The sequence below is a fragment of the Carassius gibelio genome, chromosome A20 (assembly GCF_023724105.1).
Source record: "Carassius gibelio isolate Cgi1373 ecotype wild population from Czech Republic chromosome A20, carGib1.2-hapl.c, whole genome shotgun sequence".
NCBI lineage: Eukaryota > Metazoa > Chordata > Actinopteri > Cypriniformes > Cyprinidae > Carassius > Carassius gibelio.
In genome coordinates, this window is record NC_068390.1 from 8,260,627 (window position 1) to 8,285,696 (window position 25,070).

Sequence of the window (25,070 nt, forward strand, 5' to 3'; positions counted from 1 at the left end):
ATTTGTTGTCTCATAATTAATTCCATTTCTATTTCTAGTCTAGTCATTCCAAAAGAGCATTTGTCAGAAGTGTGAGCAGATCCCGCACCTCCATTGGGGAATCAGAAAACTCAGCAACTGAGAAGGGTGAAAATTCTTGAGTTTGGCGCCTTGGAGCACTGTGCCTTTTTGACATATTCACCCAAATAACTGAAGTGCAATTCTCACAGTGAAGTTGGTCAGATGGAAAAAATAAAGGATCCAAATATATATATTTTTGATTGTCTCATAATTAGTTACAATTATATTTCTAGTCTGCTCACTACAAAAGAGTCTTTGTCAGAAGTCCGATTTGAACCCAAGGCTACATTTGGAGGCTGGAAAGGACAGTTTTATCACTAGAGCTGGTTAGAAGCGATGCAAAGTGTCCAAACTGTAGAATTTACTCTCTAAACGTTGATTCCAAGTCAGTTGACTTCAAAAGATCCATTGTCAGAAGTGGGATTTGAACCCACGCCTCCATTTGGAGACCAGAAACCTCAGCAACTGAGAAGGGGGATGTGTCTTGAGTCTGGCGCCTCAGACCACTCGGCCATTCTGACATATTCTGCAAGTAGTTGAGGTGCAATTCTATCAGTGAAGTTGTTCAGATGGCATAATAAAGGATGTAAAATATATTATTTGTTGTCTCATAATTAATTCCATTTCTATTTCTAGTCTAGTCATTCCAAAAGAGCATTTGTCAGAAGTGTGAGTAGATCCCGCACCTCCATTGGGGTATCAGAAAACTCAGCAACTGAGAGGGGTGAAAATTCTTGAGTTTGGCGCCTTGGAGCACTGTGCCTTTTTGACATATTCACCCAAATAACTGAAGTGCAATTCCCACAGTGAAGTTGGTCAGATGGAAAAAATAAAGGATCCAAATATATATATTTTTGATTGTCTCATAATTAGTTACAATTGTATTTCTAGTCTGCTCACTAAAAAAGAGTCTTTGTCAGAAGTCAGATTTGAACCCAAGGCTACATTTGGAGGCTGGAAAGGACAGTTTCATCACTAGAGTTGGTTAGAGGCTAAGTAAAGTGTCCAAACTGTAGAATTTACTCTCTAAACGTTGATTCCAAGTCAGCTGACTTCAAAAGATCCATTGTCAGAAGTGGGATTTGAACCCACGCCTCCATTTGGAGACCAGAAACCTCAGCAACTGAGAAGGGGGATGTGTCTTGAGTCTGGCGCCTTAGACCACTCGGCCATTCTGACATATTCTGCAAGTAGTTGAGGTGCAATTCTATCAGTGAAGTTGTTCAGATGGCATAATAAAGGATGTAAAATATATTATTTGTTGTCTCATAATTAATTCCATTTCTATTTCTAGTCTAGTCATTCCAAAAGAGCATTTGTCAGAAGTGTGAGTAGATCCCGCACCTCCATTGGGGTATCAGAAAACTCAGCAACTGAGAGGGGTGAAAATTCTTGAGTTTGGCGCCTTGGAGCACTGCGCCTTTTTGACATATTCACCCAAATAACTGAAGTGCAATTCCCACAGTGAAGTTGGTCAGATGGAAAAAATAAAGGATCCAAATATATATATTTTTGATTGTCTCATAATTAGTTACAATTGTATTTCTAGTCTGCTCACTAAAAAAGAGTCTTTGTCAGAAGTCAGATTTGAACCCAAGGCTACATTTGGAGGCTGGAAAGGACAGTTTCATCACTAGAGTTGGTTAGAGGCTAAGTAAAGTGTCCAAACTGTAGAATTTACTCTCTAAACGTTGATTCCAAGTCAGCTGACTTCAAAAGATCCATTGTCAGAAGTGGGATTTGAACCCACGCCTCCATTTGGAGACCAGAAACCTCAGCAACTGAGAAGGGGGATGTGTCTTGAGTCTGGCGCCTTAGACCACTCGGCCATTCTGACATATTCTGCAAGTAGTTGAGGTGCAATTCTATCAGTGAAGTTGTTCAGATGGCATAATAAAGGATGTAAAATATATTATTTGTTGTCTCATAATTAATTCCATTTCTATTTCTAGTCTAGTCATTCCAAAAGAGCATTTGTCAGAAGTGTGAGTAGATCCCGCACCTCCATTGGGGTATCAGAAAACTCAGCAACTGAGAGGGGTGAAAATTCTTGAGTTTGGCGCCTAGGAGCACTGTGCCTTTTTGACATATTCACCCAAATAACTGAAGTGCAATTCCCACAGTGAAGTTGGTCAGATGGAAAAAATAAAGGATCCCAATATATATATTTTTGATTGTCTCATAATTAGTTACAATTGTATTTCTAGTCTGCTCACTAAAAAAGAGTCTTTGTCAGAAGTCAGATTTGAACACAAGGCTACATTTGGAGGCTGGAAAGGACAGTTTCATCACTAGAGTTGGTTAGAGGCTAAGTAAAGTGTCCAAACTGTAGAATTTACTCTCTAAACGTTGATTCCAAGTCAGCTGACTTCAAAAGATCCATTGTCAGAAGTGGGATTTGAACCCACGCCTCCATTTGGAGACCAGAAACCTCAGCAACTGAGAAGGGGGATGTGTCTTGAGTCTGGCGCCTTAGACCACTCGGCCATTCTGACATATTCTACAAGTAATTGAGATGCAATTCTATCAGTGAAGTTGTTCAGATGGCATAATAAAGGATGTAAAATATATTATTTGTTGTCTCATAATTAATTCCATTTCTATTTCTAGTCTAGTCATTCCAAAAGAGCATTTGTCAGAAGTGTGAGTAGATCCCGCACCTCCATTGGGGAATCAGAAAACTCAGCAACTGAGAGGGGTGAAAATTCTTGAGTTTGGCGCCTTGGAGCACTGTGCCTTTTTGACATATTCACCCAAATAACTGAAGTGCAATTCTCACAGTGAAGTTGGTCAGATGGAAAAAATAAAGGATCCAAATATATATATATTTTTGATTGTCTCATAATTAGTTACAATTATATTTCTAGTCTGCTCACTACAAAAGAGTCTTTGTCAGAAGTCAGATTTGAACCCAAGGCTACATTTGGAGGCTGGAAAGGACAGTTTTATCACTAGAGCTGGTTAGAAGCGAAGCAAAGTGTCCAAACTGTAGAATTAAATCTCTAAACATTGATTGCAAGTCAGTTGACTTCAAAAGAACCACTGTCAGAAGTGGGATTTGAACCCACGCCTCCATTTGGAGACCAGAAACCTCAGCAACTGAGAAGGGGGATGTGTCTTGAGTCTGGCGCCTTAGACCACTCGGCGATTCTGACACATTCAGCAAGTAGTTGAGGTGCAATTCTATCAGTGAAGTTGTTCAGATGGCATAATAAAGGATGTAAAATATATTATTTGTTGTCTCATAATTAATTCCATTTCTATTTCTAGTCTAGTCATTCCAAAAGAGCATTTGTCAGAAGTGTGAGTAGATCCCGCACCTCCATTGGGGAATCAGAAAACTCAGCAAGTGAGAGGGGTGAAAATTCTTGAGTTTGGCGCCTTGGAGCACTGTGCCTTTTTGACATATTCACCCAAATAACTGAAGTGCAATTCTCACAGTGAAGTTGGTCAGATGGAAAAAATAAAGGATCCAAATATATATATTTTTGATTGTCTCATAATTAGTTACAATTGTATTTCTAGTCTGCTCACTACAAAAGAGTCTTTGTCAGAAGTCCGATTTGAATCCAAGGCTACATTTGGAGGCTGGAAAGGACAGTTTTATCACTAGAGCTGGTTAGAAGCAAAGGAAAGTGTCCAAACTGTAGAATTAAATCTCTAAACGTTGATTGCAAGTCAGTTGACTTCAAAAGAACCATTGTCAGAAGTGGGATTTGAACCCACGCCTCCATTTGGAGACCAGAAACCTCAGCAACTGAGAAGGGGGATGTGTCTTGAGTCTGGCGCCTTAGACCACTCGGCCATTCTGACATATTCTGCAAATAGTTGAGGTGAAATTCTATCAGTGAAGTTCTTCAGATGTCATAATAAAGGATGTAAAATATATTATTTGTTTTCTCATAATTAATTCCATTTCTATTTCTAGTCTAGTCATATTCCGCAAATAGTTGAGGTGAAATTCTATCAGTGAAGTTCTTCAGATGTCATAATAAAGGATGTAAAATATATTATTTGTTGTCTCATAATTAATTCCATTTCTATTTCTAGTCTAGTCATTCCAAAAGAGCATTTGTCAGAAGTGTGAGTAGATCCCGCACCTCCATTGGGGAATCAGAAAACTCAGCAACTGAGAAGGGTGAAAATTCTTGAGTTTGGCGCCTTGGAGCACTGTGCCTTTTTGACATATTCACCCAAATAACTGAAGTGCAATTCTCACAGTGAAGTTGGTCAGATGGAAAAAATAAAGGATCCAAATATATATATTTTTGATTGTCTCATAATTAGTTACAATTATATTTCTAGTCTGCTCACTACAAAAGAGTCTTTGTCAGAAGTCCGATTTGAACCCAAGGCTACATTTGGAGGCTGGAAAGGACAGTTTTATCACTAGAGCTGGTTAGAAGCGAAGCAAAGTGTCCAAACTGTAGAATTTACTCTCTAAACGTTGATTCCAAGTCAGTTGACTTCAAAAGATCCATTGTCAGAAGTGGGATTTGAACCCACGCCTCCATTTGGAGACCAGAAACCTCAGCAACTGAGAAGGGGGATGTGTCTTGAGTCTGGCGCCTTAGACCACTCGGCCATTCTGAGATATTCTGCAAGTAGTTGAGGTGCAATTCTATCAGTGAAGTTGTTCAGATGGCATAATAAAGGATGTAAAATATATTATTTGTTGTCTCATAATTAATTCCATTTCTATTTCTAGTCTAGTCATTCCAAAAGAGCATTTGTCAGAAGTGTGAGTAGATCCCGCACCTCCATTGGGGTATCAGAAAACTCAGCAACTGAGAGGGGTGAAAATTCTTGAGTTTGGCGCCTTGGAGCACTGTGCCTTTTTGACATATTCACCCAAATAACTGAAGTGCAATTCCCACAGTGAAGTTGGTCAGATGGAAAAAATAAAGGATCCAAATATATATATTTTTGATTGTCTCATAATTAGTTACAATTGTATTTCTAGTCTGCTCACTAAAAAAGAGTCTTTGTCAGAAGTCAGATTTGAACCCAAGGCTACATTTGGAGGCTGGAAAGGACAGTTTCATCACTAGAGTTGGTTAGAGGCTAAGTAAAGTGTCCAAACTGTAGAATTTACTCTCTAAACGTTGATTCCAAGTCAGCTGACTTCAAAAGATCCATTGTCAGAAGTGGGATTTGAACCCACGCCTCCATTTGGAGACCAGAAACCTCAGCAACTGAGAAGGGGGTTGTGTCTTGAGTCTGGCGCCTTAGACCACTCGGCCATTCTGACATATTCTGCAAGTAGTTGAGGTGCAATTCTATCAGTGAAGTTGTTCAGATGGCATAATAAAGGATGTAAAATATATTATTTGTTGTCTCATAATTAATTCCATTTCTATTTCTAGTCTAGTCATTCCAAAAGAGCATTTGTCAAAAGTGTGAGTAGATCCCGCACCTCCATTGGGGTATCAGAAAACTCAGCAACTGAGAGGGGTGAAAATTCTTGAGTTTGGCGCCTTGGAGCACTGTGCCTTTTTGACATATTCACCCAAATAACTGAAGTGCAATTCCCACAGTGAAGTTGGTCAGATGGAAAAAATAAAGGATCCAAATATATATATTTTTGATTGTCTCATAATTAGTTACAATTGTATTTCTAGTCTGCTCACTAAAAAAGAGTCTTTGTCAGAAGTCAGATTTGAACCCAAGGCTACATTTGGAGGCTGGAAAGGACAGTTTCATCACTAGAGTTGGTTAGAGGCTAAGTAAAGTGTCCAAACTGTAGAATTTACTCTCTAAACGTTGATTCCAAGTCAGCTGACTTCAAAAGATCCATTGTCAGAAGTGGGATTTGAACCCACGCCTCCATTTGGAGACCAGAAACCTCAGCAACTGAGAAGGGGGATGTGTCTTGAGTCTGGCGCCTTAGACCACTCGGCCATTCTGACATATTCTGCAAGTAGTTGAGGTGCAATTCTATCAGTGAAGTTGTTCAGATGGCATAATAAAGGATGTAAAATATATTATTTGTTGTCTCATAATTAATTCCATTTCTATTTCTAGTCTAGTCATTCCAAAAGAGCATTTGTCAGAAGTGTGAGTAGATCCCGCACCTCCATTGGGGTATCAGAAAACTCAGCAACTGAGAGGGGTGAAAATTCTTGAGTTTGGCGCCTTGGAGCACTGTGCCTTTTTGACATATTCACCCAAATAACTGAAGTGCAATTCCCACAGTGAAGTTGGTCAGATGGAAAAAATAAAGGATCCAAATATATATATTTTTGATTGTCTCATAATTAGTTACAATTGTATTTCTAGTCTGCTCACTAAAAAAGAGTCTTTGTCAGAAGTCAGATTTGAACCCAAGGCTACATTTGGAGGCTGGAAAGGACAGTTTCATCACTAGAGTTGGTTAGAGGCTAAATAAAGTGTCCAAACTGTAGAATTTACTCTCTAAACGTTGATTCCAAGTCAGCTGACTTCAAAAGATCCATTGTCAGAAGTGGGATTTGAACCCACGCCTCCATTTGGAGACCAGAAACCTCAGCAACTGAGAAGGGGGATGTGTCTTGAGTCTGGCGCCTTAGACCACTCGGCCATTCTGACATATTCTACAAGTAATTGAGATGCAATTCTATCAGTGAAGTTGTTCAGATGGCATAATAAAGGATGTAAAATATATTATTTGTTGTCTCATAATTAATTCCATTTCTATTTCTAGTCTAGTCATTCCAAAAGAGCATTTGTCAGAAGTGTGAGTAGATCCCGCACCTCCATTGGGGTATCAGAAAACTCAGCAACTGAGAGGGGTGAAAATTCTTGAGTTTGGCGCCTTGGAGCACTGTGCCTTTTTGACATATTCACCCAAATAACTGAAGTGCAATTCTCACAGTGAAGTTGGTCAGATGGAAAAAATAAAGGATCCCAATATATATATTTTTGATTGTCTCATAATTAGTTACAATTGTATTTCTAGTCTGCTCACTAAAAAAGAGTCTTTGTCAGAAGTCAGATTTGAACACAAGGCTACATTTGGAGGCTGGAAAGGACAGTTTCATCACTAGAGTTGGTTAGAGGCTAAGTAAAGTGTCCAAACTGTAGAATTTACTCTCTAAACGTTGATTCCAAGTCAGCTGACTTCAAAAGATCCATTGTCAGAAGTGGGATTTGAACCCACGCCTCCATTTGGAGACCAGAAACCTCAGCAACTGAGAAGGGGGATGTGTCTTGAGTCTGGCGCCTTAGACCACTCGGCCATTCTGACATATTCTACAAGTAATTGAGATGCAATTCTATCAGTGAAGTTGTTCAGATGGCATAATAAAGGATGTAAAATATATTATTTGTTGTCTCATAATTAATTCCATTTCTATTTCTAGTCTAGTCATTCCAAAAGAGCATTTGTCAGAAGTGTGAGTAGATCCCGCACCTCCATTGGGGAATCAGAAAACTCAGCAACTGAGAGGGGTGAAAATTCTTGAGTTTGGCGCCTTGGAGCACTGTGCCTTTTTGACATATTCACCCAAATAACTGAAGTGCAATTCTCACAGTGAAGTTGGTCAGATGGAAAAAATAAAGGATCCAAATATATATATATTTTTGATTGTCTCATAATTAGTTACAATTATATTTCTAGTCTGCTCACTACAAAAGAGTCTTTGTCAGAAGTCAGATTTGAACCCAAGGCTACATTTGGAGGCTGGAAAGGACAGTTTTATCACTAGAGCTGGTTAGAAGCGAAGCAAAGTGTCCAAACTGTAGAATTAAATCTCTAAACATTGATTGCAAGTCAGTTGACTTCAAAAGAACCACTGTCAGAAGTGGGATTTGAACCCACGCCTCCATTTGGAGACCAGAAACCTCAGCAACTGAGAAGGGGGATGTGTCTTGAGTCTGGCGCCTTAGACCACTCGGCGATTCTGACACATTCAGCAAGTAGTTGAGGTGCAATTCTATCAGTGAAGTTGTTCAGATGGCATAATAAAGGATGTAAAATATATTATTTGTTGTCTCATAATTAATTCCATTTCTATTTCTAGTCTAGTCATTCCAAAAGAGCATTTGTCAGAAGTGTGAGTAGATCCCGCACCTCCATTGGGGAATCAGAAAACTCAGCAAGTGAGAGGGGTGAAAATTCTTGAGTTTGGCGCCTTGGAGCACTGTGCCTTTTTGACATATTCACCCAAATAACTGAAGTGCAATTCTCACAGTGAAGTTGGTCAGATGGAAAAAATAAAGGATCCAAATATATATATTTTTGATTGTCTCATAATTAGTTACAATTGTATTTCTAGTCTGCTCACTACAAAAGAGTCTTTGTCAGAAGTCCGATTTGAATCCAAGGCTACATTTGGAGGCTGGAAAGGACAGTTTTATCACTAGAGCTGGTTAGAAGCAAAGGAAAGTGTCCAAACTGTAGAATTAAATCTCTAAACGTTGATTGCAAGTCAGTTGACTTCAAAAGAACCATTGTCAGAAGTGGGATTTGAACCCACGCCTCCATTTGGAGACCAGAAACCTCAGCAACTGAGAAGGGGGATGTGTCTTGAGTCTGGCGCCTTAGACCACTCGGCCATTCTGACATATTCCGCAAATAGTTGAGGTGAAATTCTATCAGTGAAGTTCTTCAGATGTCATAATAAAGGATGTAAAATATATTATTTGTTTTCTCATAATTAATTCCATTTCTATTTCTAGTCTAGTCATATTCCGCAAATAGTTGAGGTGAAATTCTATCAGTGAAGTTCTTCAGATGTCATAATAAAGGATGTAAAATATATTATTTGTTGTCTCATAATTAATTCCATTTCTATTTCTAGTCTAGTCATTCCAAAAGAGCATTTGTCAGAAGTGTGAGTAGATCCCGCACCTCCATTGGGGAATCAGAAAACTCAGCAACTGAGAAGGGTGAAAATTCTTGAGTTTGGCGCCTTGGAGCACTGTGCCTTTTTGACATATTCACCCAAATAACTGAAGTGCAATTCTCACAGTGAAGTTGGTCAGATGGAAAAAATAAAGGATCCAAATATATATATTTTTGATTGTCTCATAATTAGTTACAATTATATTTCTAGTCTGCTCACTACAAAAGAGTCTTTGTCAGAAGTCCGATTTGAACCCAAGGCTACATTTGGAGGCTGGAAAGGACAGTTTTATCACTAGAGCTGGTTAGAAGCGAAGCAAAGTGTCCAAACTGTAGAATTTACTCTCTAAACGTTGATTCCAAGTCAGTTGACTTCAAAAGATCCATTGTCAGAAGTGGGATTTGAACCCACGCCTCCATTTGGAGACCAGAAACCTCAGCAACTGAGAAGGGGGATGTGTCTTGAGTCTGGCGCCTTAGACCACTCGGCCATTCTGAGATATTCTGCAAGTAGTTGAGGTGCAATTCTATCAGTGAAGTTGTTCAGATGGCATAATAAAGGATGTAAAATATATTATTTGTTGTCTCATAATTAATTCCATTTCTATTTCTAGTCTAGTCATTCCAAAAGAGCATTTGTCAGAAGTGTGAGTAGATCCCGCACCTCCATTGGGGTATCAGAAAACTCAGCAACTGAGAGGGGTGAAAATTCTTGAGTTTGGCGCCTTGGAGCACTGTGCCTTTTTGACATATTCACCCAAATAACTGAAGTGCAATTCCCACAGTGAAGTTGGTCAGATGGAAAAAATAAAGGATCCAGATATATATATTTTTGATTGTCTCATAATTAGTTACAATTGTATTTCTAGTCTGCTCACTAAAAAAGAGTCTTTGTCAGAAGTCAGATTTGAACCCAAGGCTACATTTGGAGGCTGGAAAGGACAGTTTCATCACTAGAGTTGGTTAGAGGCTAAGTAAAGTGTCCAAACTGTAGAATTTACTCTCTAAACGTTGATTCCAAGTCAGCTGACTTCAAAAGATCCATTGTCAGAAGTGGGATTTGAACCCACGCCTCCATTTGGAGACCAGAAACCTCAGCAACTGAGAAGGGGGTTGTGTCTTGAGTCTGGCGCCTTAGACCACTCGGCCATTCTGACATATTCTGCAAGTAGTTGAGGTGCAATTCTATCAGTGAAGTTGTTCAGATGGCATAATAAAGGATGTAAAATATATTATTTGTTGTCTCATAATTAATTCCATTTCTATTTCTAGTCTAGTCATTCCAAAAGAGCATTTGTCAGAAGTGTGAGTAGATCCCGCACCTCCATTGGGGTATCAGAAAACTCAGCAACTGAGAGGGGTGAAAATTCTTGAGTTTGGCGCCTTGGAGCACTGTGCCTTTTTGACATATTCACCCAAATAACTGAAGTGCAATTCCCACAGTGAAGTTGGTCAGATGGAAAAAATAAAGGATCCAAATATATATATTTTTGATTGTCTCATAATTAGTTACAATTGTATTTCTAGTCTGCTCACTAAAAAAGAGTCTTTGTCAGAAGTCAGATTTGAACCCAAGGCTACATTTGGAGGCTGGAAAGGACAGTTTCATCACTAGAGTTGGTTAGAGGCTAAGTAAAGTGTCCAAACTGTAGAATTTACTCTCTAAACGTTGATTCCAAGTCAGCTGACTTCAAAAGATCCATTGTCAGAAGTGGGATTTGAACCCACGCCTCCATTTGGAGACCAGAAACCTCAGCAACTGAGAAGGGGGATGTGTCTTGAGTCTGGCGCCTTAGACCACTCGGCCATTCTGACATATTCTGCAAGTAGTTGAGGTGCAATTCTATCAGTGAAGTTGTTCAGATGGCATAATAAAGGATGTAAAATATATTATTTGTTGTCTCATAATTAATTCCATTTCTATTTCTAGTCTAGTCATTCCAAAAGAGCATTTGTCAGAAGTGTGAGTAGATCCCGCACCTCCATTGGGGTATCAGAAAACTCAGCAACTGAGAGGGGTGAAAATTCTTGAGTTTGGCGCCTTGGAGCACTGTGCCTTTTTGACATATTCACCCAAATAACTGAAGTGCAATTCCCACAGTGAAGTTGGTCAGATGGAAAAAATAAAGGATCCAAATATATATATTTTTGATTGTCTCATAATTAGTTACAATTGTATTTCTAGTCTGCTCACTAAAAAAGAGTCTTTGTCAGAAGTCAGATTTGAACCCAAGGCTACATTTGGAGGCTGGAAAGGACAGTTTCATCACTAGAGTTGGTTAGAGGCTAAATAAAGTGTCCAAACTGTAGAATTTACTCTCTAAACGTTGATTCCAAGTCAGCTGACTTCAAAAGATCCATTGTCAGAAGTGGGATTTGAACCCACGCCTCCATTTGGAGACCAGAAACCTCAGCAACTGAGAAGGGGGATGTGTCTTGAGTCTGGCGCCTTAGACCACTCGGCCATTCTGACATATTCTACAAGTAATTGAGATGCAATTCTATCAGTGAAGTTGTTCAGATGGCATAATAAAGGATGTAAAATATATTATTTGTTGTCTCATAATTAATTCCATTTCTATTTCTAGTCTAGTCATTCCAAAAGAGCATTTGTCAGAAGTGTGAGTAGATCCCGCACCTCCATTGGGGTATCAGAAAACTCAGCAACTGAGAGGGGTGAAAATTCTTGAGTTTGGCGCCTTGGAGCACTGTGCCTTTTTGACATATTCACCCAAATAACTGAAGTGCAATTCTCACAGTGAAGTTGGTCAGATGGAAAAAATAAAGGATCCCAATATATATATTTTTGATTGTCTCATAATTAGTTACAATTGTATTTCTAGTCTGCTCACTAAAAAAGAGTCTTTGTCAGAAGTCAGATTTGAACACAAGGCTACATTTGGAGGCTGGAAAGGACAGTTTCATCACTAGAGTTGGTTAGAGGCTAAGTAAAGTGTCCAAACTGTAGAATTTACTCTCTAAACGTTGATTCCAAGTCAGCTGACTTCAAAAGATCCATTGTCAGAAGTGGGATTTGAACCCACGCCTCCATTTGGAGACCAGAAACCTCAGCAACTGAGAAGGGGGATGTGTCTTGAGTCTGGCGCCTTAGACCACTCGGCCATTCTGACATATTCTACAAGTAATTGAGATGCAATTCTATCAGTGAAGTTGTTCAGATGGCATAATAAAGGATGTAAAATATATTATTTGTTGTCTCATAATTAATTCCATTTCTATTTCTAGTCTAGTCATTCCAAAAGAGCATTTGTCAGAAGTGTGAGTAGATCCCGCACCTCCATTGGGGAATCAGAAAACTCAGCAACTGAGAGGGGTGAAAATTCTTGAGTTTGGCGCCTTGGAGCACTGTGCCTTTTTGACATATTCACCCAAATAACTGAAGTGCAATTCTCACAGTGAAGTTGGTCAGATGGAAAAAATAAAGGATCCAAATATATATATATTTTTGATTGTCTCATAATTAGTTACAATTATATTTCTAGTCTGCTCACTACAAAAGAGTCTTTGTCAGAAGTCAGATTTGAACCCAAGGCTACATTTGGAGGCTGGAAAGGACAGTTTTATCACTAGAGCTGGTTAGAAGCGAAGCAAAGTGTCCAAACTGTAGAATTAAATCTCTAAACATTGATTGCAAGTCAGTTGACTTCAAAAGAACCACTGTCAGAAGTGGGATTTGAACCCACGCCTCCATTTGGAGACCAGAAACCTCAGCAACTGAGAAGGGGGATGTGTCTTGAGTCTGGCGCCTTAGACCACTCGGCGATTCTGACACATTCAGCAAGTAGTTGAGGTGCAATTCTATCAGTGAAGTTGTTCAGATGGCATAATAAAGGATGTAAAATATATTATTTGTTGTCTCATAATTAATTCCATTTCTATTTCTAGTCTAGTCATTCCAAAAGAGCATTTGTCAGAAGTGTGAGTAGATCCCGCACCTCCATTGGGGAATCAGAAAACTCAGCAAGTGAGAGGGGTGAAAATTCTTGAGTTTGGCGCCTTGGAGCACTGTGCCTTTTTGACATATTCACCCAAATAACTGAAGTGCAATTCTCACAGTGAAGTTGGTCAGATGGAAAAAATAAAGGATCCAAATATATATATTTTTGATTGTCTCATAATTAGTTACAATTGTATTTCTAGTCTGCTCACTACAAAAGAGTCTTTGTCAGAAGTCCGATTTGAATCCAAGGCTACATTTGGAGGCTGGAAAGGACAGTTTTATCACTAGAGCTGGTTAGAAGCAAAGGAAAGTGTCCAAACTGTAGAATTAAATCTCTAAACGTTGATTGCAAGTCAGTTGACTTCAAAAGAACCATTGTCAGAAGTGGGATTTGAACCCACGCCTCCATTTGGAGACCAGAAACCTCAGCAACTGAGAAGGGGGATGTGTCTTGAGTCTGGCGCCTTAGACCACTCGGCCATTCTGACATATTCCGCAAATAGTTGAGGTGAAATTCTATCAGTGAAGTTCTTCAGATGTCATAATAAAGGATGTAAAATATATTATTTGTTTTCTCATAATTAATTCCATTTCTATTTCTAGTCTAGTCATATTCCGCAAATAGTTGAGGTGAAATTCTATCAGTGAAGTTCTTCAGATGTCATAATAAAGGATGTAAAATATATTATTTGTTGTCTCATAATTAATTCCATTTCTATTTCTAGTCTAGTCATTCCAAAAGAGCATTTGTCAGAAGTGTGAGTAGATCCCGCACCTCCATTGGGGAATCAGAAAACTCAGCAACTGAGAAGGGTGAAAATTCTTGAGTTTGGCGCCTTGGAGCACTGTGCCTTTTTGACATATTCACCCAAATAACTGAAGTGCAATTCTCACAGTGAAGTTGGTCAGATGGAAAAAATAAAGGATCCAAATATATATATTTTTGATTGTCTCATAATTAGTTACAATTATATTTCTAGTCTGCTCACTACAAAAGAGTCTTTGTCAGAAGTCCGATTTGAACCCAAGGCTACATTTGGAGGCTGGAAAGGACAGTTTTATCACTAGAGCTGGTTAGAAGCGAAGCAAAGTGTCCAAACTGTAGAATTTACTCTCTAAACGTTGATTCCAAGTCAGTTGACTTCAAAAGATCCATTGTCAGAAGTGGGATTTGAACCCACGCCTCCATTTGGAGACCAGAAACCTCAGCAACTGAGAAGGGGGATGTGTCTTGAGTCTGGCGCCTTAGACCACTCGGCCATTCTGACATATTCTGCAAGTAGTTGAGGTGCAATTCTATCAGTGAAGTTGTTCAGATGGCATAATAAAGGATGTAAAATATATTATTTGTTGTCTCATAATTAATTCCATTTCTATTTCTAGTCTAGTCATTCCAAAAGAGCATTTGTCAGAAGTGTGAGTAGATCCCGCACCTCCATTGGGGTATCAGAAAACTCAGCAACTGAGAGGGGTGAAAATTCTTGAGTTTGGCGCCTTGGAGCACTGTGCCTTTTTGACATATTCACCCAAATAACTGAAGTGCAATTCCCACAGTGAAGTTGGTCAGATGGAAAAAATAAAGGATCCAGATATATATATTTTTGATTGTCTCATAATTAGTTACAATTGTATTTCTAGTCTGCTCACTAAAAAAGAGTCTTTGTCAGAAGTCAGATTTGAACCCAAGGCTACATTTGGAGGCTGGAAAGGACAGTTTCATCACTAGAGTTGGTTAGAGGCTAAGTAAAGTGTCCAAACTGTAGAATTTACTCTCTAAACGTTGATTCCAAGTCAGCTGACTTCAAAAGATCCATTGTCAGAAGTGGGATTTGAACCCACGCCTCCATTTGGAGACCAGAAACCTCAGCAACTGAGAAGGGGGTTGTGTCTTGAGTCTGGCGCCTTAGACCACTCGGCCATTCTGACATATTCTGCAAGTAGTTGAGGTGCAATTCTATCAGTGAAGTTGTTCAGATGGCATAATAAAGGATGTAAAATATATTATTTGTTGTCTCATAATTAATTCCATTTCTATTTCTAGTCTAGTCATTCCAAAAGAGCATTTGTCAGAAGTGTGAGTAGATCCCGCACCTCCATTGGGGTATCAGAAAACTCAGCAACTGAGAGGGGTGAAAATTCTTGAGTTTGGCGCCTTGGAGCACTGTGCCTTTTTGACATATTCACCCAAATAACTGAAGTGCAATTCCCACAGTGAAGTTGGTCAGATGGAAAAAATAAAGGATCCAAATATATATATTTTTGATTGTCTCATAATTAGTTACAATTGTATTTCTAGTCTGCTCACTAAAAAAGAGTCTTTGTCAGAAGTCAGATTTGAACCCAAGGCTACATTTGGAGGCTGGAAAGGACAGTTTCATCACTAGAGTTGGTTAGAGGCTAAGTAAAGTGTCCAAACTGTAGAATTTACTCTCTAAACGTTGATTCCAAGTCAGCTGACTTCAAAAGATCCATTGTCAGAAGTGGGATTTGAACCCACGCCTCCATTTGGAGACCAGAAACCTCAGCAACTGAGAAGGGGGATGTGTCTTGAGTCTGGCGCCTTAGACCACTCGGCCATTCTGACATATTCTGCAAGTAGTTGAGGTGCAATTCTATCAGTGAAGTTGTTCAGATGGCATAATAAAGGATGTAAAATATATTATTTGTTGTCTCATAATTAATTCCATTTCTATTTCTAGTCTAGTCATTCCAAAAGAGCATTTGTCAGAAGTGTGAGTAGATCCCGCACCTCCATTGGGGTATCAGAAAACTCAGCAACTGAGAGGGGTGAAAATTCTTGAGTTTGGCGCCTTGGAGCACTGTGCCTTTTTGACATATTCACCCAAATAACTGAAGTGCAATTCCCACAGTGAAGTTGGTCAGATGGAAAAAATAAAGGATCCAAATATATATATTTTTGATTGTCTCATAATTAGTTACAATTGTATTTCTAGTCTGCTCACTAAAAAAGAGTCTTTGTCAGAAGTCAGATTTGAACCCAAGGCTACATTTGGAGGCTGGAAAGGACAGTTTCATCACTAGAGTTGGTTAGAGGCTAAATAAAGTGTCCAAACTGTAGAATTTACTCTCTAAACGTTGATTCCAAGTCAGCTGACTTCAAAAGATCCATTGTCAGAAGTGGGATTTGAACCCACGCCTCCATTTGGAGACCAGAAACCTCAGCAACTGAGAAGGGGGATGTGTCTTGAGTCTGGCGCCTTAGACCACTCGGCCATTCTGACATATTCTACAAGTAATTGAGATGCAATTCTATCAGTGAAGTTGTTCAGATGGCATAATAAAGGATGTAAAATATATTATTTGTTGTCTCATAATTAATTCCATTTCTATTTCTAGTCTAGTCATTCCAAAAGAGCATTTGTCAGAAGTGTGAGTAGATCCCGCACCTCCATTGGGGTATCAGAAAACTCAGCAACTGAGAGGGGTGAAAATTCTTGAGTTTGGCGCCTTGGAGCACTGTGCCTTTTTGACATATTCACCCAAATAACTGAAGTGCAATTCTCACAGTGAAGTTGGTCAGATGGAAAAAATAAAGGATCCCAATATATATATTTTTGATTGTCTCATAATTAGTTACAATTGTATTTCTAGTCTGCTCACTAAAAAAGAGTCTTTGTCAGAAGTCAGATTTGAACACAAGGCTACATTTGGAGGCTGGAAAGGACAGTTTCATCACTAGAGTTGGTTAGAGGCTAAGTAAAGTGTCCAAACTGTAGAATTTACTCTCTAAACGTTGATTCCAAGTCAGCTGACTTCAAAAGATCCATTGTCAGAAGTGGGATTTGAACCCACGCCTCCATTTGGAGACCAGAAACCTCAGCAACTGAGAAGGGGGATGTGTCTTGAGTCTGGCGCCTTAGACCACTCGGCCATTCTGACATATTCTACAAGTAATTGAGATGCAATTCTATCAGTGAAGTTGTTCAGATGGCATAATAAAGGATGTAAAATATATTATTTGTTGTCTCATAATTAATTCCATTTCTATTTCTAGTCTAGTCATTCCAAAAGAGCATTTGTCAGAAGTGTGAGTAGATCCCGCACCTCCATTGGGGAATCAGAAAACTCAGCAACTGAGAGGGGTGAAAATTCTTGAGTTTGGCGCCTTGGAGCACTGTGCCTTTTTGACATATTCACCCAAATAACTGAAGTGCAATTCTCACAGTGAAGTTGGTCAGATGGAAAAAATAAAGGATCCAAATATATATATATTTTTGATTGTCTCATAATTAGTTACAATTATATTTCTAGTCTGCTCACTACAAAAGAGTCTTTGTCAGAAGTCAGATTTGAACCCAAGGCTACATTTGGAGGCTGGAAAGGACAGTTTTATCACTAGAGCTGGTTAGAAGCGAAGCAAAGTGTCCAAACTGTAGAATTAAATCTCTAAACATTGATTGCAAGTCAGTTGACTTCAAAAGAACCACTGTCAGAAGTGGGATTTGAACCCACGCCTCCATTTGGAGACCAGAAACCTCAGCAACTGAGAAGGGGGATGTGTCTTGAGTCTGGCGCCTTAGACCACTCGGCGATTCTGACACATTCAGCAAGTAGTTGAGGTGCAATTCTATCAGTGAAGTTGTTCAGATGGCATAATAAAGGATGTAAAATATATTATTTGTTGTCTCATAATTAATTCCATTTCTATTTCTAGTCTAGTCATTCCAAAAGAGCATTTGTCAGAAGTGTGAGTAGATCCCGCACCTCCATTGGGGAATCAGAAAACTCAGCAAGTGAGAGGGGTGAAAATTCTTGAGTTTGGCGCCTTGGAGCACTGTGCCTTTTTGACATATTCACCCAAATAACTGAAGTGCAATTCTCACAGTGAAGTTGGTCAGATGGAAAAAATAAAGGATCCAAATATATATATTTTTGATTGTCTCATAATTAGTTACAATTGTATTTCTAGTCTGCTCACTACAAAAGAGTCTTTGTCAGAAGTCCGATTTGAATCCAAGGCTACATTTGGAGGCTGGAAAGGACAGTTTTATCACTAGAGCTGGTTAGAAGCAAAGGAAAGTGTCCAAACTGTAGAATTAAATCTCTAAACGTTGATTGCAAGTCAGTTGACTTCAAAAGAACCATTGTCAGAAGTGGGATTTGAACCCACGCCTCCATTTGGAGACCAGAAACCTCAGCAACTGAGAAGGGGGATGTGTCTTGAGTCTGGCGCCTTAGACCACTCGGCCATTCTGACATATTCCGCAAATAGTTGAGGTGAAATTCTATCAGTGAAGTTCTTCAGATGTCATAATAAAGGATGTAAAATATATTATTTGTTTTCTCATAATTAATTCCATTTCTATTTCTAGTCTAGTCATATTCCGCAAATAGTTGAGGTGAAATTCTATCAGTGAAGTTCTTCAGATGTCATAATAAAGGATGTAAAATATATTATTTGTTGTCTCATAATTAATTCCATTTCTATTTCTAGTCTAGTCATTCCAAAAGAGCATTTGTCAGAAGTGTGAGTAGATCCCGCACCTCCATTGGGGAATCAGAAAACTCAGCAACTGAGAAGGGTGAAAATTCTTGAGTTTGGCGCCTTGGAGCACTGTGCCTTTTTGACATATTCACCCAAATAACTGAAGTGCAATTCTCACAGTGAAGTTGGTCAGATGGAAAAAATAAAGGATCCAAATATATATATTTTTGATTGTCTCATAATTAGTTACAATTATATTTCTAGTCTGCTCACTACAAAAGAGTCTTTGTCAGAAGTCCGATTTGAACCCAAGGCTACATTTGGAGGCTGGAAAGGACAGTTTTATCACTAGAGCTGGTTAGAAGCGAAGCAAAGTGTCCAAACTGTAGAATTTACTCTCTAAACGTTGATTCCAAGTCAGTTGACTTCAAAAGATCCATTGTCAGAAGTGGGATTTGAACCCACGCCTCCATTTGGAGACCAGAAACCTCAGCAACTGAGAAGGGGGATGTGTCTTGAGTCTGGCGCCTTAGACCACTCGGCCATTCTGACATATTCTGCAAGTAGTTGAGGTGCAATTCTATCAGTGAAGTTGTTCAGATGGCATAATAAAGGATGTAAAATATATTATTTGTTGTCTCATAATTAATTCCATTTCTATTTCTAGTCTAGTCATTCCAAAAGAGCATTTGTCAGAAGTGTGAGTAGATCCCGCACCTCCATTGGGGTATCAGAAAACTCAGCAACTGAGAGGGGTGAAAATTCTTGAGTTTGGCGCCTTGGAGCACTGTGCCTTTTTGACATATTCACCCAAATAACTGAAGTGCAATTCCCACAGTGAAGTTGGTCAGATGGAAAAAATAAAGGATCCAGATATATATATTTTTGATTGTCTCATAATTAGTTACAATTGTATTTCTAGTCTGCTCACTAAAAAAGAGTCTTTGTCAGAAGTCAGATTTGAACCCAAGGCTACATTTGGAGGCTGGAAAGGACAGTTTCATCACTAGAGTTGGTTAGAGGCTAAGTAAAGTGTCCAAACTGTAGAATTTACTCTCTAAACGTTGATTCCAAGTCAGCTGACTTCAAAAGATCCATTGTCAGAAGTGGGATTTGAACCCACGCCTCCATTTGGAGACCAGAAAACTCAGCAACTGAGAAGGGGGATGTGTCTTGAGTCTGGCGCCTTAGACCACTCGGCCATTCTGACATATTCTGCAAGTAGTTGAGGTGCAATTCTATCAGTGAAGTTGTTCAGATGGCATAATAAAGGATGTAAAATATATTATTTGTTGTCTCATAATTAATTCCATTTCTATTTCTAGTCTAGTCATTCCAAAAGAGCATTTGTCAGAAGTGTGAGTAGATCCCGCACCTCCATTGGGGTATCAGAAAACTCAGCAACTGAGAGGGGTGAAAATTCTTGAGTTTGGCGCCTTGGAGCACTGTGCCTTTTTGACATATTCACCCAAATAACTGAAGTGCAATTCCCACAGTGAAGTTGGTCAGATGGAAAAAATAAAGGATCCAAATATATATATTTTTGATTGTCTCATAATTAGTTACAATTGTATTTCTAGTCTGCTCACTAAAAAAGAGTCTTTGTCAGAAGTCAGATTTGAACCCAAGGCTACATTTGGAGGCTGGAAAGGACAGTTTCATCACTAGAGTTGGTTAGAGGCTAAGTAAAGTGTCCAAACTGTAGAATTTACTCTCTAAACGTTGATTCCAAGTCAGCTGACTTCAAAAGATCCATTGTCAGAAGTGGGATTTGAACCCACGCCTCCATTTGGAGACTAGAAACCTCAGCAACTGAGAAGGGGGATGTGTCTTGAGTCTGGCGCCTTAGACCACTCGGCCATTCTGACATATTCTACAAGTAATTGAGATGCAATTCTATCAGTGAAGTTGTTCAGATGGCATAATAAAGGATGTAAAATATATTATTTGTTGTCTCATAATTAATTCCATTTCTATTTCTAGTCTAGTCATTCCAAAAGAGCATTTGTCAGAAGTGTGAGTAGATCCCGCACCTCCATTGGGGAATCAGAAAACTCAGCAACTGAGAGGGGTGAAAATTCTTGAGTTTGGCGCCTTGGAGCACTGTGCCTTTTTGACATATTCACCCAAATAACTGAAGTGCAATTCTCACAGTGAAGTTGGTCAGATGGAAAAAATAAAGGATCCAAATATATATATTTTTGATTGTCTCATAATTAGTTACAATTATATTTCTAGTCTGCTCACTACAAAAGAGTCTTTGTCAGAAGTCCGATTTGATCCCAAGGCTACATTTGGAGGCTGGAAAGGACAGTTTTATCACTAGAGCTGGTTAGAAGCGAAGCAAAGTGTCCAAACTGTAGAATTTACTCTCTAAACGTTGATTCCAAGTCAGTTGACTTCAAAAGATCCATTGTCAGAAGTGGGATTTGAACCCACGCCTCCATTTGGAGACCAGAAACCTCAGCAACTGAGAAGGGGGATGTGTCTTGAGTCTGGCGCCTTAGACCACTCGGCCATTCTGACATATTCTGCAAGTAGTTGAGGTGCAATTCTATCAGTGAAGTTGTTCAGATGGCATAATAAAGGATGTAAAATATATTATTTGTTGTCTCATAATTAATTCCATTTCTATTTCTAGTCTAGTCATTCCAAAAGAGCATTTGTCAGAAGTGTGAGTAGATCCCGCACCTCCATTGGGGTATCAGAAAACTCAGCAACTGAGAGGGGTGAAAATTCTTGAGTTTGGCGCCTAGGAGCACTGTGCCTTTTTGACATATTCACCCAAATAACTGAAGTGCAATTCCCACAGTGAAGTTGGTCAGATGGAAAAAATAAAGGATCCCAATATATATATTTTTGATTGTCTCATAATTAGTTACAATTGTATTTCTAGTCTGCTCACTAAAAAAGAGTCTTTGTCAGAAGTCAGATTTGAACACAAGGCTACATTTGGAGGCTGGAAAGGACAGTTTCATCACTAGAGTTGGTTAGAGGCTAAGTAAAGTGTCCAAACTGTAGAATTTACTCTCTAAACGTTGATTCCAAGTCAGCTGACTTCAAAAGATCCATTGTCAGAAGTGGGATTTGAACCCACGCCTCCATTTGGAGACCAGAAACCTCAGCAACTGAGAAGGGGGATGTGTCTTGAGTCTGGCGCCTTAGACCACTCGGCCATTCTGACATATTCTACAAGTAATTGAGATGCAATTCTATCAGTGAAGTTGTTCAGATGGCATAATAAAGGATGTAAAATATATTATTTGTTGTCTCATAATTAATTCCATTTCTATTTCTAGTCTAGTCATTCCAAAAGAGCATTTGTCAGAAGTGTGAGTAGATCCCGCACCTCCATTGGGGAATCAGAAAACTCAGCAACTGAGAGGGGTGAAAATTCTTGAGTTTGGCGCCTTGGAGCACTGTGCCTTTTTGACATATTCACCCAAATAACTGAAGTGCAATTCTCACAGTGAAGTTGGTCAGATGGAAAAAATAAAGGATCCAAATATATATATTTTTGATTGTCTCATAATTAGTTACAATTATATTTCTAGTCTGCTCACTACAAAAGAGTCTTTGTCAGAAGTCCGATTTGAACCCAAGGCTACATTTGGAGGCTGGAAAGGACAGTTTTATCACTAGAGCTGGTTAGAAGCGAAGCAAAGTGTCCAAACTGTAGAATTTACTCTCTGAACGTTGATTCCAAGTCAGTTGACTTCAAAAGATCCATTGTCAGAAGTGGGATTTGAACCCACGCCTCCATTTGGAGACCAGAAACCTCAGCAACTGAGAAGGGGGATGTGTCTTGAGTCTGGCGCCTTAGACCACTCGGCCATTCTGACATATTCTGCAAGTAGTTGAGGTGCAATTCTATCAGTGAAGTTGTTCAGATGGCATAATAAAGGATGTAAAATATATTATTTGTTGTCTCATAATTAATTCCATTTCTATTTCTAGTCTAGTCATTCCAAAAGAGCATTTGTCAGAAGTGTGAGTAGATCCCGCACCTCCATTGGGGTATCAGAAAACTCAGCAACTGAGAGGGGTGAAAATTCTTGAGTTTGGCGCCTAGGAGCACTGTGCCTTTTTGACATATTCACCCAAATAACTGAAGTGCAATTCCCACAGTGAAGTTGGTCAGATGGAAAAAATAAAGGATCCCAATATATATATTTTTGATTGTCTCATAATTAGTTACAATTGTATTTCTAGTCTGCTCACTAAAAAAGAGTCTTTGTCAGAAGTCAGATTTGAACACAAGGCTACATTTGGAGGCTGGAAAGGACAGTTTCATCACTAGAGTTGGTTAGAGGCTAAGTAAAGTGTCCAAACTGTAGAATTTACTCTCTAAACGTTGATTCCAAGTCAGCTGACTTCAAAAGATCCATTGTCAGAAGTGGGATTTGAACCCACGCCTCCATTTGGAAACCAGAAACCTCAGCAACTGAGAAGGGGGATGTGTCTTGAGTCTGGCGCCTTAGACCACTCGGCGATTCTGACACATTCAGCAAGTAGTTGAGGTGCAATTCTATCAGTGAAGTTGTTCAGATGGCATAATAAAGGATGTAAAATATATTATTTGTTGTCTCATAATTAATTCCATTTCTATTTCTAGTCTAGTCATTCCAAAAGAGCATTTGTCAGAATTGTGAGTAGATCCCGCACCTCCATTGGGGAATCAGAAAACTCAGCAAGTGAGAGGGGTGAAAATTCTTGAGTTTGTCGCCTTGGAGCACTGTGCCTTTTTGACATATTCACCCAAATAACTGAAGTGCAATTCTCACAGTGAAGTTGGTCAGATGGAAAAAATAAAGGATCCAAATATATATATTTTTGATTGTCTCATAATTAGTTACAATTGTATTTCTAGTCTGCTCACTACAAAAGAGTCTTTGTCAGAAGTCCGATTTGAACCCAAGGCTACATTTGGAGGCTGGAAAGGACAGTTTTATCACTAGAGCTGGTTAGAAGCGAAGCAAAGTGTCCAAACTGTAGAATTAAATCTCTAAACATTGATTGCAAGTCAGTTGACTTCAAAAGAACCACTGTCAGAAGTGGGATTTGAACCCACCCCTCCATTTGGAGACCAGAAACCTCAGCAACTGAGAAGGGGGATGTGTCTTGAGTCTGGCGCCTTAGACCACTCGGCCATTCTGACATATTCTGCAAGTAGTTGAGGTGCAATTCTATCAGTGAAGTTGTTCAGATGGCATAATAAAGGATGTAAAATATATTATTTGTTGTCTCATAATTAATTCCATTTCTATTTCTAGTCTAGTCATTCCAAAAGAGCATTTGTCAGAAGTGTGAGTAGATCCCGCACCTCCATTGGGGTATCAGAAAACTCAGCAACTGAGAGGGGTGAAAATTCTTGAGTTTGGCGCCTAGGAGCACTGTGCCTTTTTGACATATTCACCCAAATAACTGAAGTGCAATTCCCACAGTGAAGTTGGTCAGATGGAAAAAATAAAGGATCCCAATATATATATTTTTGATTGTCTCATAATTAGTTACAATTGTATTTCTAGTCTGCTCACTAAAAAAGAGTCTTTGTCAGAAGTCAGATTTGAACACAAGGCTACATTTGGAGGCTGGAAAGGACAGTTTCATCACTAGAGTTGGTTAGAGGCTAAGTAAAGTGGCCAAACTGTAGAATTTACTCTCTAAACGTTGATTCCAAGTCAGCTGACTTCAAAAGATCCATTGTCAGAAGTGGGATTTGAACCCACGCCTCCATTTGGAGACCAGAAACCTCAGCAACTGAGAAGGGGGATGTGTCTTGAGTCTGGCGCCTTAGACCACTCGGCCATTCTGACATATTCTACAAGTAATTGAGATGCAATTCTATCAGTGAAGTTGTTCAGATGGCATAATAAAGGATGTAAAATATATTATTTGTTGTCTCATAATTAATTCCATTTCTATTTCTAGTCTAGTCATTCCAAAAGAGCATTTGTCAGAATTGTGAGTAGATCCCGCACCTCCATTGGGGAATCAGAAAACTCAGCAAGTGAGAGGGGTGAAAATTCTTGAGTTTGGCGCCTTGGAGCACTGTGCCTTTTTGACATATTCACCCAAATAACTGAAGTGCAATTCTCACAGTGAAGTTGGTCAGATGGAAAAAATAAAGGATCCAAATATATATATTTTTGATTGTCTCATAATTAGTTACAATTGTATTTCTAGTCTGCTCACTACAAAAGAGTCTTTGTCAGAAGTCCGATTTGAACCCAAGGCTACATTTGGAGGCTGGAAAGGACAGTTTTATCACTAGAGCTGGTTAGAAGCGAAGCAAAGTGTCCAAACTGTAGAATTAAATCTCTAAACATTGATTGCAAGTCAGTTGACTTCAAAAGAACCACTGTCAGAAGTGGGATTTGAACCCACCCCTCCATTTGGAGACCAGAAACCTCAGCAACTGAGAAGGGGGATGTGTCTTGAGTCTGGCGCCTTAGACCACTCGGCCATTCTGACACATTCAGCATGTAGTTGAGGTGCAATTCTATCAGTGAAGTTGTTCAGATGGCATAATAAAGGATGTAAAATATATTATTTGTTGTCTCATAATTAATTCCATTTCTATTTCTAGTCTAGTCATTCCAAAAGAGCATTTGTCAGAAGTGTGAGTAGATCCCGCACCTCCATTGGGGAATCAGAAAACTCAGCAAGTGAGAGGGGTGAAAATTCTTGAGTTTGGCGCCTTGGAGCACTGTGCCTTTTTGACATATTCACCCAAATAACTGAAGTGCAATTCTCACAGTGAAGTTGGTCAGATGGAA

The 25,070-nt window shown here is 39.2% G+C and overlaps 37 non-coding genes across 37 annotated transcripts; all 37 read right to left on the minus strand.

Moving 5' to 3' along the window:
• Nucleotides 1-469: 469 nt before the first annotated feature.
• On the minus strand, nt 470-581 carry trnal-caa (transfer RNA leucine (anticodon CAA)). The gene is made up of 2 exons: nt 544-581; nt 470-515 (listed from the first exon to the last, which is right to left on the minus strand). It is a non-coding gene; the product is annotated as a tRNA-Leu (tRNA).
• A 546-nt stretch (nt 582-1,127) lies between these two features.
• Nucleotides 1,128-1,239, minus strand: trnal-caa (transfer RNA leucine (anticodon CAA)). The gene is made up of 2 exons: nt 1,202-1,239; nt 1,128-1,173 (listed from the first exon to the last, which is right to left on the minus strand). It is a non-coding gene; the product is annotated as a tRNA-Leu (tRNA).
• A 546-nt stretch (nt 1,240-1,785) lies between these two features.
• On the minus strand, nt 1,786-1,897 carry trnal-caa (transfer RNA leucine (anticodon CAA)). The gene is made up of 2 exons: nt 1,860-1,897; nt 1,786-1,831 (listed from the first exon to the last, which is right to left on the minus strand). It is a non-coding gene; the product is annotated as a tRNA-Leu (tRNA).
• A 546-nt stretch (nt 1,898-2,443) lies between these two features.
• trnal-caa (transfer RNA leucine (anticodon CAA)) lies at nt 2,444-2,555 on the minus strand. The gene is made up of 2 exons: nt 2,518-2,555; nt 2,444-2,489 (listed from the first exon to the last, which is right to left on the minus strand). It is a non-coding gene; the product is annotated as a tRNA-Leu (tRNA).
• Nucleotides 2,556-3,103: 548 nt separating this feature from the next.
• trnal-caa (transfer RNA leucine (anticodon CAA)) lies at nt 3,104-3,215 on the minus strand. The gene is made up of 2 exons: nt 3,178-3,215; nt 3,104-3,149 (listed from the first exon to the last, which is right to left on the minus strand). It is a non-coding gene; the product is annotated as a tRNA-Leu (tRNA).
• A 546-nt stretch (nt 3,216-3,761) lies between these two features.
• trnal-caa (transfer RNA leucine (anticodon CAA)) lies at nt 3,762-3,873 on the minus strand. The gene is made up of 2 exons: nt 3,836-3,873; nt 3,762-3,807 (listed from the first exon to the last, which is right to left on the minus strand). It is a non-coding gene; the product is annotated as a tRNA-Leu (tRNA).
• A 668-nt stretch (nt 3,874-4,541) lies between these two features.
• On the minus strand, nt 4,542-4,653 carry trnal-caa (transfer RNA leucine (anticodon CAA)). Its single transcript has 2 exons — nt 4,616-4,653; nt 4,542-4,587 (listed from the first exon to the last, which is right to left on the minus strand). It is a non-coding gene; the product is annotated as a tRNA-Leu (tRNA).
• A 546-nt stretch (nt 4,654-5,199) lies between these two features.
• Nucleotides 5,200-5,311, minus strand: trnal-caa (transfer RNA leucine (anticodon CAA)). The gene is made up of 2 exons: nt 5,274-5,311; nt 5,200-5,245 (listed from the first exon to the last, which is right to left on the minus strand). It is a non-coding gene; the product is annotated as a tRNA-Leu (tRNA).
• Nucleotides 5,312-5,857: 546 nt separating this feature from the next.
• trnal-caa (transfer RNA leucine (anticodon CAA)) lies at nt 5,858-5,969 on the minus strand. Its single transcript has 2 exons — nt 5,932-5,969; nt 5,858-5,903 (listed from the first exon to the last, which is right to left on the minus strand). It is a non-coding gene; the product is annotated as a tRNA-Leu (tRNA).
• A 546-nt stretch (nt 5,970-6,515) lies between these two features.
• Nucleotides 6,516-6,627, minus strand: trnal-caa (transfer RNA leucine (anticodon CAA)). The gene is made up of 2 exons: nt 6,590-6,627; nt 6,516-6,561 (listed from the first exon to the last, which is right to left on the minus strand). It is a non-coding gene; the product is annotated as a tRNA-Leu (tRNA).
• Nucleotides 6,628-7,173: 546 nt separating this feature from the next.
• trnal-caa (transfer RNA leucine (anticodon CAA)) lies at nt 7,174-7,285 on the minus strand. Its single transcript has 2 exons — nt 7,248-7,285; nt 7,174-7,219 (listed from the first exon to the last, which is right to left on the minus strand). It is a non-coding gene; the product is annotated as a tRNA-Leu (tRNA).
• A 548-nt stretch (nt 7,286-7,833) lies between these two features.
• On the minus strand, nt 7,834-7,945 carry trnal-caa (transfer RNA leucine (anticodon CAA)). The gene is made up of 2 exons: nt 7,908-7,945; nt 7,834-7,879 (listed from the first exon to the last, which is right to left on the minus strand). It is a non-coding gene; the product is annotated as a tRNA-Leu (tRNA).
• Nucleotides 7,946-8,491: 546 nt separating this feature from the next.
• trnal-caa (transfer RNA leucine (anticodon CAA)) lies at nt 8,492-8,603 on the minus strand. Its single transcript has 2 exons — nt 8,566-8,603; nt 8,492-8,537 (listed from the first exon to the last, which is right to left on the minus strand). It is a non-coding gene; the product is annotated as a tRNA-Leu (tRNA).
• Nucleotides 8,604-9,271: 668 nt separating this feature from the next.
• On the minus strand, nt 9,272-9,383 carry trnal-caa (transfer RNA leucine (anticodon CAA)). Its single transcript has 2 exons — nt 9,346-9,383; nt 9,272-9,317 (listed from the first exon to the last, which is right to left on the minus strand). It is a non-coding gene; the product is annotated as a tRNA-Leu (tRNA).
• Nucleotides 9,384-9,929: 546 nt separating this feature from the next.
• Nucleotides 9,930-10,041, minus strand: trnal-caa (transfer RNA leucine (anticodon CAA)). The gene is made up of 2 exons: nt 10,004-10,041; nt 9,930-9,975 (listed from the first exon to the last, which is right to left on the minus strand). It is a non-coding gene; the product is annotated as a tRNA-Leu (tRNA).
• Nucleotides 10,042-10,587: 546 nt separating this feature from the next.
• trnal-caa (transfer RNA leucine (anticodon CAA)) lies at nt 10,588-10,699 on the minus strand. The gene is made up of 2 exons: nt 10,662-10,699; nt 10,588-10,633 (listed from the first exon to the last, which is right to left on the minus strand). It is a non-coding gene; the product is annotated as a tRNA-Leu (tRNA).
• Nucleotides 10,700-11,245: 546 nt separating this feature from the next.
• On the minus strand, nt 11,246-11,357 carry trnal-caa (transfer RNA leucine (anticodon CAA)). The gene is made up of 2 exons: nt 11,320-11,357; nt 11,246-11,291 (listed from the first exon to the last, which is right to left on the minus strand). It is a non-coding gene; the product is annotated as a tRNA-Leu (tRNA).
• A 546-nt stretch (nt 11,358-11,903) lies between these two features.
• Nucleotides 11,904-12,015, minus strand: trnal-caa (transfer RNA leucine (anticodon CAA)). The gene is made up of 2 exons: nt 11,978-12,015; nt 11,904-11,949 (listed from the first exon to the last, which is right to left on the minus strand). It is a non-coding gene; the product is annotated as a tRNA-Leu (tRNA).
• A 548-nt stretch (nt 12,016-12,563) lies between these two features.
• Nucleotides 12,564-12,675, minus strand: trnal-caa (transfer RNA leucine (anticodon CAA)). The gene is made up of 2 exons: nt 12,638-12,675; nt 12,564-12,609 (listed from the first exon to the last, which is right to left on the minus strand). It is a non-coding gene; the product is annotated as a tRNA-Leu (tRNA).
• A 546-nt stretch (nt 12,676-13,221) lies between these two features.
• On the minus strand, nt 13,222-13,333 carry trnal-caa (transfer RNA leucine (anticodon CAA)). The gene is made up of 2 exons: nt 13,296-13,333; nt 13,222-13,267 (listed from the first exon to the last, which is right to left on the minus strand). It is a non-coding gene; the product is annotated as a tRNA-Leu (tRNA).
• Nucleotides 13,334-14,001: 668 nt separating this feature from the next.
• Nucleotides 14,002-14,113, minus strand: trnal-caa (transfer RNA leucine (anticodon CAA)). The gene is made up of 2 exons: nt 14,076-14,113; nt 14,002-14,047 (listed from the first exon to the last, which is right to left on the minus strand). It is a non-coding gene; the product is annotated as a tRNA-Leu (tRNA).
• A 546-nt stretch (nt 14,114-14,659) lies between these two features.
• On the minus strand, nt 14,660-14,771 carry trnal-caa (transfer RNA leucine (anticodon CAA)). Its single transcript has 2 exons — nt 14,734-14,771; nt 14,660-14,705 (listed from the first exon to the last, which is right to left on the minus strand). It is a non-coding gene; the product is annotated as a tRNA-Leu (tRNA).
• Nucleotides 14,772-15,317: 546 nt separating this feature from the next.
• trnal-caa (transfer RNA leucine (anticodon CAA)) lies at nt 15,318-15,429 on the minus strand. Its single transcript has 2 exons — nt 15,392-15,429; nt 15,318-15,363 (listed from the first exon to the last, which is right to left on the minus strand). It is a non-coding gene; the product is annotated as a tRNA-Leu (tRNA).
• A 546-nt stretch (nt 15,430-15,975) lies between these two features.
• On the minus strand, nt 15,976-16,087 carry trnal-caa (transfer RNA leucine (anticodon CAA)). Its single transcript has 2 exons — nt 16,050-16,087; nt 15,976-16,021 (listed from the first exon to the last, which is right to left on the minus strand). It is a non-coding gene; the product is annotated as a tRNA-Leu (tRNA).
• A 546-nt stretch (nt 16,088-16,633) lies between these two features.
• On the minus strand, nt 16,634-16,745 carry trnal-caa (transfer RNA leucine (anticodon CAA)). The gene is made up of 2 exons: nt 16,708-16,745; nt 16,634-16,679 (listed from the first exon to the last, which is right to left on the minus strand). It is a non-coding gene; the product is annotated as a tRNA-Leu (tRNA).
• A 548-nt stretch (nt 16,746-17,293) lies between these two features.
• trnal-caa (transfer RNA leucine (anticodon CAA)) lies at nt 17,294-17,405 on the minus strand. The gene is made up of 2 exons: nt 17,368-17,405; nt 17,294-17,339 (listed from the first exon to the last, which is right to left on the minus strand). It is a non-coding gene; the product is annotated as a tRNA-Leu (tRNA).
• Nucleotides 17,406-17,951: 546 nt separating this feature from the next.
• trnal-caa (transfer RNA leucine (anticodon CAA)) lies at nt 17,952-18,063 on the minus strand. The gene is made up of 2 exons: nt 18,026-18,063; nt 17,952-17,997 (listed from the first exon to the last, which is right to left on the minus strand). It is a non-coding gene; the product is annotated as a tRNA-Leu (tRNA).
• A 668-nt stretch (nt 18,064-18,731) lies between these two features.
• On the minus strand, nt 18,732-18,843 carry trnal-caa (transfer RNA leucine (anticodon CAA)). Its single transcript has 2 exons — nt 18,806-18,843; nt 18,732-18,777 (listed from the first exon to the last, which is right to left on the minus strand). It is a non-coding gene; the product is annotated as a tRNA-Leu (tRNA).
• Nucleotides 18,844-19,389: 546 nt separating this feature from the next.
• Nucleotides 19,390-19,501, minus strand: trnal-caa (transfer RNA leucine (anticodon CAA)). Its single transcript has 2 exons — nt 19,464-19,501; nt 19,390-19,435 (listed from the first exon to the last, which is right to left on the minus strand). It is a non-coding gene; the product is annotated as a tRNA-Leu (tRNA).
• Nucleotides 19,502-20,047: 546 nt separating this feature from the next.
• Nucleotides 20,048-20,159, minus strand: trnal-caa (transfer RNA leucine (anticodon CAA)). The gene is made up of 2 exons: nt 20,122-20,159; nt 20,048-20,093 (listed from the first exon to the last, which is right to left on the minus strand). It is a non-coding gene; the product is annotated as a tRNA-Leu (tRNA).
• Nucleotides 20,160-20,705: 546 nt separating this feature from the next.
• Nucleotides 20,706-20,817, minus strand: trnal-caa (transfer RNA leucine (anticodon CAA)). Its single transcript has 2 exons — nt 20,780-20,817; nt 20,706-20,751 (listed from the first exon to the last, which is right to left on the minus strand). It is a non-coding gene; the product is annotated as a tRNA-Leu (tRNA).
• A 546-nt stretch (nt 20,818-21,363) lies between these two features.
• On the minus strand, nt 21,364-21,475 carry trnal-caa (transfer RNA leucine (anticodon CAA)). The gene is made up of 2 exons: nt 21,438-21,475; nt 21,364-21,409 (listed from the first exon to the last, which is right to left on the minus strand). It is a non-coding gene; the product is annotated as a tRNA-Leu (tRNA).
• Nucleotides 21,476-22,021: 546 nt separating this feature from the next.
• trnal-caa (transfer RNA leucine (anticodon CAA)) lies at nt 22,022-22,133 on the minus strand. The gene is made up of 2 exons: nt 22,096-22,133; nt 22,022-22,067 (listed from the first exon to the last, which is right to left on the minus strand). It is a non-coding gene; the product is annotated as a tRNA-Leu (tRNA).
• A 546-nt stretch (nt 22,134-22,679) lies between these two features.
• Nucleotides 22,680-22,791, minus strand: trnal-caa (transfer RNA leucine (anticodon CAA)). Its single transcript has 2 exons — nt 22,754-22,791; nt 22,680-22,725 (listed from the first exon to the last, which is right to left on the minus strand). It is a non-coding gene; the product is annotated as a tRNA-Leu (tRNA).
• Nucleotides 22,792-23,337: 546 nt separating this feature from the next.
• Nucleotides 23,338-23,449, minus strand: trnal-caa (transfer RNA leucine (anticodon CAA)). Its single transcript has 2 exons — nt 23,412-23,449; nt 23,338-23,383 (listed from the first exon to the last, which is right to left on the minus strand). It is a non-coding gene; the product is annotated as a tRNA-Leu (tRNA).
• A 546-nt stretch (nt 23,450-23,995) lies between these two features.
• Nucleotides 23,996-24,107, minus strand: trnal-caa (transfer RNA leucine (anticodon CAA)). Its single transcript has 2 exons — nt 24,070-24,107; nt 23,996-24,041 (listed from the first exon to the last, which is right to left on the minus strand). It is a non-coding gene; the product is annotated as a tRNA-Leu (tRNA).
• Nucleotides 24,108-24,653: 546 nt separating this feature from the next.
• Nucleotides 24,654-24,765, minus strand: trnal-caa (transfer RNA leucine (anticodon CAA)). The gene is made up of 2 exons: nt 24,728-24,765; nt 24,654-24,699 (listed from the first exon to the last, which is right to left on the minus strand). It is a non-coding gene; the product is annotated as a tRNA-Leu (tRNA).
• Between the last annotated feature and the right edge of the window lie 305 nt (nt 24,766-25,070).